Source organism: Lolium perenne, chromosome 7, assembly GCF_019359855.2.
Source record: "Lolium perenne isolate Kyuss_39 chromosome 7, Kyuss_2.0, whole genome shotgun sequence".
NCBI classification, from domain to species: Eukaryota; Viridiplantae; Streptophyta; class Magnoliopsida; order Poales; family Poaceae; genus Lolium; species Lolium perenne.
The window spans coordinates 50,618,287-50,630,278 of NC_067250.2; positions in this window are offsets into that span (position 1 = coordinate 50,618,287).

Sequence of the window (11,992 nt, forward strand, 5' to 3'; positions counted from 1 at the left end):
CACCATGGTTGAATGCTCATGTTGATGCTCAATTCTCTGGTTCATTAAAAAGCCTTGTTTCCATATGTTGCTATATATAGACCATGTGTTTTACACATTCTTGGATGTTGTTTAGTATGTAGGTTATTGTAAGTAAGTTCTTGGAGCCAAGCATGGTTTCTTTTCATGGCTGTCATAAACAAATACTACTGCTGTTGGTACTACTAGTACTGTTGGTACTACTGTTGGTTTAGATCATGTCATTTTTGTGCTGTTTTGATGCTAAGTTGTTGCAAATGAAAATGAAAAGTTCTTGTCTCTGGTTATATTTGTAAAATGCTAGTGCTGGTATTTAGTTCTTGCAGGGATTGGGTTGCTATTGAGTGCCGGAATGTCGATTCATTTCCGTTCCGGCAATTCTAGCACTCGGCATGACCAATTTTTAGCAAAGGTCATGCCGAATTTTTCCGTGAATTCTAACTCTTTTTCATCTTCTATTAGTGCAAGCCACCATGTCGTCTCAAGAAGAGTTAGAGGAGCACTACAATAGGCACTTCTTTAGGACGGAGGAGGATGCCGAGGCCGCTAGTGTTGGCGGCGACGAGGACCATGAGATGGAGGATGCCGCTGGGGGTAGTGCCGACGAGCCAAGCGGCAACGAGGCAAGCGGCGCCGCCGGGGGTAGTACCTACGAGCCTAGCGGCGATGAGGCAACCGGCGCCGCCGGGGGTGGCGGCGAGACAAGCGGCGACGATCCTAGCGGCGCCGCCGGGAGTAGTGGCACCGGGACAAGTGGAGCCAAGAGGCCGCGGAAGGCAAGGCGCCAAAACACGGTCGGCACCGGCAGAGACACAGTCAAAGAGGTGGACCCCGCCAGTGGTTTGCCGGTGGAGCCTAAGGATGTTGCCAAGGGGTACGGCAACCAACTGGCATGTATCCTCCGAGAGGTCGTCAATCTCAACGAGACGGACCTCCGAGCTGAGAGCAAAGCGCCTTTGCGAGCCCAGCTCATTGCGAGGTTGCACGCACGATACAAGTTCCTAGGCGACTACGCCTGCAGTCATCAAACCAACAACATTGTGAACTCACAAGCCCTCCTGAAGTTCACCAAACACCTCAGCAGCTATAAGTACATGGTGCGGAAGCTGATTGCTGAGGGCAAAGGTTTCGAAGAGGTCCACTCCGCCTTTCCGCATGTCACCCAGGCGGACTTTGATGCTTTTGTGGCCAATCAAGAGCTACAAGCAACCAAGAATCGCAAGTTGTGGGGGAAGGAAATGCGGGAGCTTAACATCGGCAACCACAACCTTGGGAGCCGTGGGTACGAGGGAAAGGAGCCCTATTGGGCGAAGGAGGACGAGGCGTATGTAAATGCCGGCATTGAGAACCCCTGGCTCAAGTACAAGGACCCGCTTGAAAGAAGATTAATCAGGTCCCGGTACCATAAGAAGAAACTAACCGGGTAACTTGTCACGGACCCGAAGGTCGTAACCGACATAATTTGGTTCACGAACGACAAGAAGGTCCTGGCGTTGGAGAAAAAACTGGTAAGCAATTTACCGGTTTTATTAGATCAAGTATCGTTCATATAATAGTAGCAACATTTCTAAATGGTTCGCGTTTCTTCCGCAGGAAGAAGAAAGACAAAGACTTTCTCAAGGTGACGAAGGCTCCTCGTCCCAGGCGTCGATGGGCAGGGTAGCATGGGACAAGCCTCTCGTACGGGCGCTAAACATCGTTAATGAGCATTCACCGACGAGAAGGCCGCATAGAGGCCGTGTGGCTGGCGCCGGTACAGGCTACAAGCATGGTCACTATGGCTTGTCGTCTGCGGCCGATAAAAATGCGCGTAATGAGAGGAAGCAGCGGGAGGCGGAGGAAATGAGGGAGTCAATCCTAGCCCAAGTCCAAGCTGGTTTGGTACCGCAACTGGTACCGCAACTCAAAGCTACACTCGTACCTGAAGTCAAAGCTGAAGTCACCGCTTCAGTCCAAGCAGATTTCAACGCTCTACAAGCGTGGTATGAGGGTGGCAAACAAGGCCCCCCCCCCCCCGAAAATGCAAGTGGTTAGCTTCAACGGCAGCAACTCGATGGTGCCGCCGTCCGCCGGCAATGACAATGTTATAATGGAGACTCCTCCGGCCGCCGGCAATGTCGCTGGTGCTAGGGATTCACCGTCCATGCCGGGTAGCAGCCCCTCCGTCACTTGCACGCCCGCCGCCGCATGTGTTGGCCCGTCGACATTAGCCGAGCTCAACGCCCTCACGGTAATTAACTAATGTGTACATCAAGTTAATATATTAGTTTCGTCATCCTTGCCCTCTCTCTAACGCCATACACATGTTCTCGCAGGCGCTCTCAACGCCATGCACCTTCCTGATGAGAGTAAATGACGAACTCAAAGACGTCGCGAGGGGGTCCATCCTTCGGCCCCTGGATAAGAAGTGGCACACATGAGATATGGCGGATGACGTTTACCGGGTTGAAGTGGATCGGGCGTTACCGGGCTATGAGGATTTGTTTCCTCCTAATCAACCGCATGGTGCCAATGACGATAGCCCGTTGAATCTGGCCTCACTGAAGGGTTGGGTACTGCTATGGCCGAAGACCCTAATTCGGATCAACACCTACTCGGGGTCGACGGCAAGCAAAGACAAGCACCTTGCGGCGCCACATGTCAGCGTCCCTCCACGACAGCCGGCGGCGCCGTGGTCATCGCCCCACCAGAACGGCCAGCTGCGCCAGAGGTCAGCGCCCCACCACAACAGCCAGCTGCGCCAGAGGCCGAGGAATACGAACGTGACAACTTCCAATGGGATATTCCTACGTCTTCACAAGTTGTCCATGAGGATGCGCCGGGCTTGAAATATGTGTGCTCCAAGAAGCTGTTCGATTCTCAAGAAACGGCTGAGGAGGAAAATCCTGAGGAGGTCGCCACCGCCGCCGTCAAAAATATGTTGAGCCCAAACACACTCCGTGCTACGGCCACTACGGCGATGGAGGGTCCATCAGTACAACCCAAGAAGAGGAAGAGGCAAAATAAGAAGGACGCCCAAGACAAGGCGGCGGCGGCCAAATCCAAGGACAAGGTCCCACTCCTTGACAAGTTGCCAAACAATTGGCGACCTCGCATCACTTGGGTCAACTGATGCTGCCGGAGCATGTCGTGAAGAAACTCACCCCGGATATGAGGAGCTTGCATGAGACTGTCTTGCATGTGGAGAACCTTCTTCTCAAATCAAAAGATCCTGGTTACCCTCTCTTGGTGGCGAAGGTGCCAACTGGCATGAACTTCGTCGAGAAGTACCCCGCGGACTTGTGCTTCATCCGGTTCAACGACATCTTCAGCATCTATCGCATGCAAGCGCTCCACTTTAGTGTGGTTCGCCTAGTTGCTCTTAGCTTGTCCGCCTGATTGTTAAGGAGGAGACGCCGACCATCGCGATAATGGACCCCTTCTATATGCGGGAGAGCATCATCTGCAACGCTGGGGATCGGGCGATTGCCACCCAGCAGGTCGAGGATTTCATGCTGGCGAACATTAAAAAGGGCGCCATTCTCATCCCTTACTTCCCCGAGTAAGTAATCACTCGCTAGTCCCCCATTACCATTCTATCCTATATCTCCATTTGCATTTCCGAAGGTTAATCCGTGTGTTTTCCGCAGAGACAAGTTCTGCACCCTCATCGTCGTGCACCCGCAACACTCGCATGCAGTCTATCTCGACTCGGGTAGGGACCACAAGAAAGACTACACCCACATCAAGGCCCTTCTCAATGATGCTCTCACCGGCTTCGCCAACAAGGCAGGCCCCCTCAAAGTAGAGAGGAAATCCCGAGGAGGCTTGGTCTTAACCCACACAACCAACTTCCCCTGCCTCAGGCAGTCGACGCCCGACAATGGGATGGACGCGTGGTACGCCATCCTTCAGATGCAGGAGTACATAAAGTACGCAGATGACATGTTGCTGCCAGAGAATCTCAGAAACAGGTTTGCAAACATGGCGGATGTCGCCGATAGAGAGATTAGAAAGAAGCTGGGGTCGCATCCAGCAGTTCATTTGCACGATAATCCTGCAGGATGTCAACAATAGGTCTGGCGAGTTCTTCTACGGCTATGGTCTACCACCTAATGACGAGATAGAACTCCGCTTGGAGATGTCGCGTGATGAGAGGCCGTTCAACTCGCTTAAGGGCTGCCGTCCATTCCCCCCTAGGCGTACAACCTGATCCTACGACGGGAACACTTGCTAAAGCTTGAACGATATGTCCTTGAACTTCCGTACTGTAATAATTGCTATATATTCCCATAGAATCGACTAGTTGCTTTTATTTAGTTGTATGAATGTGCATGTGAACATGTGTCTGTAGTTTCATTTACTTTGCTATATATTTCAAGATTATGGCGTACATAGCTTAATAATTATTTGCATTTACTCGACCACTACTTGCCTCGTATTTGGAGTTCGCCGATGATTAGAATGTTCGGTCAATCGTACACTCGGGGGTGGAGCCAGTGAGCCTTGGTGCGATGGCCACAAGTATCAATCTATTGTGCATCCTACCTAGCCTCACTGACTCCATCCCTGGATGTTAATATTTGTTTCGACCGACAAAGTATGAGGCACGCTATTTAATTCGTACTACTTGTCTTCTATTTGAGTTCGCACTTCTTAATTGCATTGGCCGATGATTAAAATGTTCGGTCACTTGTACACTCCGGGGTGGGGCCAGTGAGGCTTGGTGTGATGGCCACAAATATCAATCTATTGTGCATCCTACCTAGCCTCACTGACCCCATCCCTGTATGTTATTATTTATTTCGACCAACAAAGTATGAGGCACATGCTATTTAGTTCATACTACTTGTCTCTTATTTGAGTTGGCACTTGTTCATTGCATTGGTACTAACGTTTTACTTGTCTTGTGAATGGAGATGCCGATGACATATGTCGTGTACAAGGGGAGGGTTCCTGGAGTCTACGACGACTGGGAGGACTGTCGGAGACAGGTGCACCGTTTCAGCGGCAACAACTACAAGGGATACCCCACTAGGGTGGAGGCGGAAGGAAGATACGCCCGTTATCTAGCGGGAGAGATGAGGGACATGAGGAGGAACCGGATGAAGACCATGGCCTTCGTGATGATGGTCATCATGACCATGTTGGTCATGTTCTATGTGATTGTAGTTTAGGTTAGGACCTACATTGTGAGGTGTATGACGATACTTGTGACGACTATGTACCAAGACTTCTAACTTTGTGAAACTTCGTCGTTCGGTGTTGCATATGCACATGTGTTGTATGAATCAACATTCCGAAACGAGACTTGCGTATTTGTGTACTGATACCGAAATGAAACTTGGCTCTCTATGTGCTTCTCATATTGCATGTAATACTGTATAAATATGAACTGCGTTGTAAATATATACTGCTGTCAAATATGTATTGTAATATGCTGGAAAAAAGCTGAAAAAAGAATTTTCGAATTTATTGCCGGCGCACCTAAATGACATACTGCCAGCGCACGTGGCATGCGCCAGTGCTGGAAGCACTACTACCGGCGCAGCTGACGGTGCGCCGGTGAAAATGGTCCTTTGCCGGCGAAGCGTCGAAGGCGCGCCGGCAGTATCCATCTATCGCCAGCGCACTGCCTGGTGCGCCGGCAGTGGCCATTTATCACCGGCGCGTTCGCACCGGCGGGCTCGTGGTGCGCCGGCAATGGGCATTTTAGGTTCGCCGGCGGTAGGCCTTTTCCTTGTAGTGTTTAGCTCATCAATCTCGTAAGTGAGGTTGCGGATCAGCTCCGAGTTGTGCTCGACGCGGTTAAGAAGTAGGTCAGACGATGAGTCCCAACTCTTAGAATTGTTTCCCCACTCCTCAGCTTCAGGTTTCGTCCTTCCTGCAGTGTTAGAACGATCTATATCCCAACCACTAGGCAATACTGCCTTGGGAATCCTTTCAATTTGACTATTATAAATTAGAGTGCGGAAGGGGTTGTCGATGCCTGGAGGAGATGTCCTTGGAGCTAGGAAGCGACGTGGGACTCCTCCTCCGGTGCTAATCCGTGCGCTTTTGAACGGATTTGCCACCACCCCGATGCTTGCAACGGTGGCACGCGGGTATACACGCGGGTCTTCTTCCCCTTCTCCTTCATCTCCACTCTCGACTTCTTCTTTCAACTCGGGATCTTGAATATCCTCCTCCGAAAGCCCTTTGCCCTTGTTGTTGGAGACCATGGTGCTTCTAGATCAAAAACAGATCCTGGCAGAAAACAGCTCGAAACAAAACACGACGAGAAGACGATATACGGACCTCGGAGGGTCCGGGGGATTATATAGCGAAAGTTTTCACGACAAAAGGAAAGTACCAGGTCGAAAACGGGTGGAAGAGGGACTCCGAGGAGCCGTCACCACAAGGCGGCGTGGCCAGGGCGGGGCCCGTGCCCCCACGTGGGGACGTGCCCTCATGCGTCTCCTCCACTCCGATTCGATCTCGTAATTTTTCATATTTCTAAAAACAGCAAAAATATTGTTCGGAAAGTTAAACGCGAACTTTTTACTACCAGAACTGTTACCTATTCGAAGTTGAACTCAGCAGAACCATCAATTTGATCTTTGATGAAAGTTTCCGGAGTCACCACTCGAATAACATCAACATCTTCATTATAAGAATCTCCAGAAATATAATGCTTGAGTCTTTGTCCATTCACCACTTGTGTGGCATCACCTTTCAGAGAACCAATTTTTATTGCCCCTGAACGATACACCTCCACAACGACATATGGTCCTTCCCATTTTGAGAGTAATTTGCCTGGAAAAAATCTGAGATGAGACCGATACAATAGGACTTTATCTCCAACATTAAATTCTCTTTTAATAATTCTTCTATCGTGCCATTTCTTAACTTTCTCCTTAAAAAGTTTAGCATTTTCATAAGCTTCATTTCTCCATTCATCTAAAGAACTCAATTGTAGCAGCCTTTTCTTACCGGCAAGTTTAAAGTCTTTATTAAGTTCTCTCACAGCCCAATAAGCTTTGTGCTCTAGTTCTAAAGGTAAATGATAAGCTTTTCCATAAACCATTTTATAAGGAGACATACCCATAGGATTTTTATAAGCAGTTCTATAAGCCCACAATGCTTCCCTTAACTTACTAGCCCAATTTTTTCTAGATTTATTAACAGTCTTTTGCAAGATAGATTTAGTTTCTCTATTTGATAATTCTACTTGCCCACTAGTCTGAGGATGATAGGCTGAAGCAATTATATGATTAATACCATATTTAGCAAGAGTTTTTCTAAAACCACCATGAATAAAATGAGAACCTCCATCAGTCATAATATATCTAGGTACTCCAAACCTAGGAAAAATAACATCTAAAAGCATTTTTAAAGAAGTCTCACCATCAGCACTTTTTGTGGGTATAGCTTCCACCCATTTAGTAACATAATCAACAGCAACAAGTATATGAGTATTACCTTCTGAAGAAGGGAAAGGACCCATGAAGTCAAATCCCCAACAATCAAATGGTTCAATAACAAGAGTATAATTCATAGGCATTTCATTGCGCCTAGAGATATTACCAACTCTTTGACATTCATCACAAGATAAAATAAACTTCCTTGCATCTTTAAAGAGAGTCGGCCAATAAAAACCTGACTGTAGAACCTTTTGTGCGGTTCTATCTCCGGCGTGATGTCCTCCATAAACACTACCATGACACTTACTCAATATCTCTTGTTGTTCATATTCTGGGACACATCTTCGCATAATACCATCCACTCCTTCTTTATATAAGTGTGGGTCATCCCAAAAATAATGCCTCAAATCATAAAAGAATTTCCTCCTTTGCTGAGCTGAAAAGGTTGGAGGCAAATACTTTGAAACGATAAAGTTAGCATAATCAGCATACCAAGGACTATCTCGCGAGCTTACCTTTATTACAGCCAATTGTTCATTTGGAAAACTATCATTAACAGGAACAGAATCATAAGCAATATTTTCCAATCTAGACAAATTATCAGCAACATGATTATCAGCACCTTTCCTATCTACAATATGTAAATCAAATTCTTGCAAAAGAAGCACCCATCTAATAAGCCTTGGCTTAGCATCTTTCTTTTCCATAAGGTACCTAATTGCAGCATGATCAGTATGAATTGTGACTTTTGAATCAACAATATAAGGTCTAAACTTGTCGCAAGCAAAAACCACAGCTAATAATTCTTTTTCAGTTGTAGCATAATATCTTTGAGCAGCATCAAGAGTCTTACTAGCATAATGAATAACATTCAATTTTTTATCTACTCGCTGTCCAAGAACAGCACCAACAGCAAAATCACTAGCATCACACATAATTTCAAAAGGTAAATTCCAATCAGGAGGTTCAACTACTGGAGCAGTTGTTAAGGCTTTCTTTAGAGTTTCAAAAGCTTCCTTACAATCATCATCAAAAACAAAAGGTACATCTTTTTGAAGAAGATTAGTAAGAGGCTTTGAAATTTTAGAGAAATCTTTAATAAATCTCCTATAGAAACCAGCATGACCAAGAATACTACGAGTACCTTTAACATCCCTAGGATAGGGCATCTTCTCAATTGCTTCAACTTTAGCTCTATCAACTTCGATACCTCTCTCAGAAATTTTATGTCCCAATACAATTCCTTCATTAACCATAAAGTGGCATTTCTCCCAATTAAGAACAAGGTTAGTTTCTTCACATCTCTGCAAAACTTCATCAAGATTTCGCAAACAATTATCAAAAGAATTCCCGTAGATAGAAAAATCATCCATCAATACCTCTACAATCTTTTCACAAAAGCCATGAAAAATAGCAGACATGCATCTTTGAAAAGTAGCAGGAGCATTACATAAACCAAAAGGCATACGCCTATAAGCATAAGTTCCATAGGGACAAGTGAAAGTGGTTTTCTCTTGATCTTTAGTTCTAACAGCAATTTGTGAAAACCCAGAATAACCATCAAGAAAGCAGAAATGAGTATTTTTAGATAACCTTTCTAACATTTGATCAATAAATGGTAAAGGGTAATGATCTTTCTTAGTAACTTTATTAACTTTTCGAAAATCAATGCACATTCTATACCCTACAACTACTCTTTGAGGGATGAGCTCATCATTATCATTAGGTACAACAGTTATTCCTCCTTTCTTAGGAACACAATGCACAGGACTAACCCATCTACTATCAGCAATAGGATATATAATTCCAGCTTCAAGAAGTTTTAATACCTCATTCCTTACCACATCCTTCATCTTAGGAATTAGACGACGCTGATGTTCTACAATAGGCTTTGCATCATCTTCCATATTGATGGCATGTTGGCAAATAGCGGGAGAAATCCCCTTCAAGTCATCAAGAGTGTAGCCAATAGCTCCTCGGTGTTTCTTCAATATTTCCAATAATCTTTCTTCCTCAGAATCTGAAAGCTTAGCACTAATAATAACAGGATATGTTTTCTTATCATCAATATAAGCATACTTAAGATTATCAGGCAGCGGTTTCAAATCAAAAACTGGATCTTCCTTTGGTGGTGGTGTTATACCTAGATCTTCAATCGGTAAGTCATGCTTACGAATAGGTTGACGAAGGAAAATTTCATCAAGCTCATTCCTTTCTTCCCTAAAGACTTCACTCTCATGATCCTCCAAATGTTGCTGCAAAGGATTATTAGGAGCAAGAGCAATAGATGCACACTGTTCAACTCTAAAATCATTGTTAGGCAATTCAGCTTTACAAGGAACTTTGGCAAATTTAGAGAAATTAAACTCATAAGATTCACCAGCAAATTTAGTCACAATTTTCTCTTTCTTGCAATCTATAATAGCTCCGCAAGCATTTAGAAAAGGTCTACCAAAAATGATAGGACAAGTCTTACTAGCAGCAGAACCAAGTACCAAAAAGTCAACAGGATATTTAATCTTACCACATAGAACTTCCACATCTCGAACAATACCAATAGGAGAGATAGTTTCTCTATTAGCTAGCCGAATAACCACATCAATATCTTCAATTTCACAAGAACCAATTTCGTGCATGATTTCCTTGTAAAGCTCATAAGGAATGGCACTAATACTTGCACCTATATCGCATAAACCATAATAACAATGATCACCAATTCTAACAGAGAGCATAGGAACACTAGCTTTCCTAGACTTACTAGGATGTGAAACAATATTAGAAGCATCTTCACAGAAAATGATGTGACCGTCTTCTACATTTTCAGTCACAAGATCTTTAACTATTGCAATAGCAGGTTCAACATTTATTTGTTCTTCAGGTTCTATAGGTTGCTTTGCACTTTTATTAACCACACTGGTTATAACAGAATACTCTTTCATTTTAGCAGGGAAAGGAGTTTTTTCAATATAAACTTCAGGAAGAATATGATCAACAGTTTTAATTTCAACACATTTACCTATAGGTGAATCAGTTTTATCTTTGTAAGGTTCATGATACTTATCAAAATTCTTCCTAGGCAATTCAAAATGAGAGGCAAAGACTTTATAAAAATTTGCAACAACTTGAGAGTCAAGACCATAAGTAGCACTCATATTACGAAATTTATCAGTATCCATAAAAGTTTCAATGCATTCATAATCATAATTTATACCTGACTCTCTACCTTTGTCGTTCTCCCATCCTTCAGTATTCTCCTGAATCCGATCAAGAAGGTCCCATTTAAACTCTTCTTTGTTGCGTGTGAATGATCCCGAACAAGTAGTATCCAGCAAGGTTTTATCTTGAAAAGAAAGTCTTGCATAGAAATTATCAATGATGATATTACCAGGAAGCTCATGAATGGGGCATTTGAGCATGAAAGACTTCAATCTCCCCCACGCTTGGGCAATACTCTCTCCATCATGAGACCAGAAATTATATATGCGGTTTCGGTCTTTGTGAACTTCACTTGGAGGATAAATCTATCTATCTATTATATAATTATTAAAACAACAAACAATCTATGGCCCAGATCAACCGGCAACAAAAGAATGGTTTAGATTAAAACATAGAAGTAACACGGAGAGGAGAGAAAATGAATTGCACGATCCCGCATATTTTGGATATGGTACGCGGGACAGTTTAGATTGTAACAGAAAAGTAACACGGAAGAGGAAGAGAAAATGAACCGCACTACCCTACATCCGTTGGATATAATACGCCGAGATACACAGTCAAAACCTATTAGAAGGAACCATCAATCGCGGTCAGCCGATCACGCTGGCGCATCTGTGCAGCGCGCCGCCGCTCTGATCCTCAGGCCGCTGTCCCGCCAACGTCAGGCCGCGGGCAGCATCCACCGGTGTAACGTCGTAACGGTATTGTCCCAAGATTGGATCTGATTTCGTCCGATGCTTAAACGATGGCTACAATCAAGTAGAAGATGTATCGTGGAATTGGACGGCAATACGGAATACAGTCTGCAGAAGGTGAAACGGACATGCCATCATACAATAGTGGAGTACTAAATAGTGGCGTCCATTAAATCACCGCGTGTTCAGCAGCTCCAAACAGGTATGATTCATGACATGCTATACAGGATCGATCGTAGAGCTAGCAGTGCGTGTTTGTGAGGTATATGCATGTGGTCTAATTAAATTGCCAGACAACGTACGTGTTGATCTTCTTATACTATAATCCACTTGGTTAAGAATCAATGATATCTAACGCTTAGGATCAGTTTATAATAATGTTTCACCTGATTACTGGCTTATATATAGGTGTTCACGTAAAATGTATTTGTTGAAAAACCTCATCACATGGATTCATGTCTCCATGGTTCTAAAAGTAGGTGTATATTTACACTGTCAGAGATTCCCTACATTTTTTTTGTTTAACAATTGTTTAATTGCTCACCACGTTTACCACATGGTAATTCCCCTACATTATGTTTCAAAAAGTAATTAGTCTCTACTTCTTTTCTGGCTATTCATCTGACTTTGGTGGATAAAAATACATGGCTCTTTTTAAACAAGTAATTCAGAATAAAAACA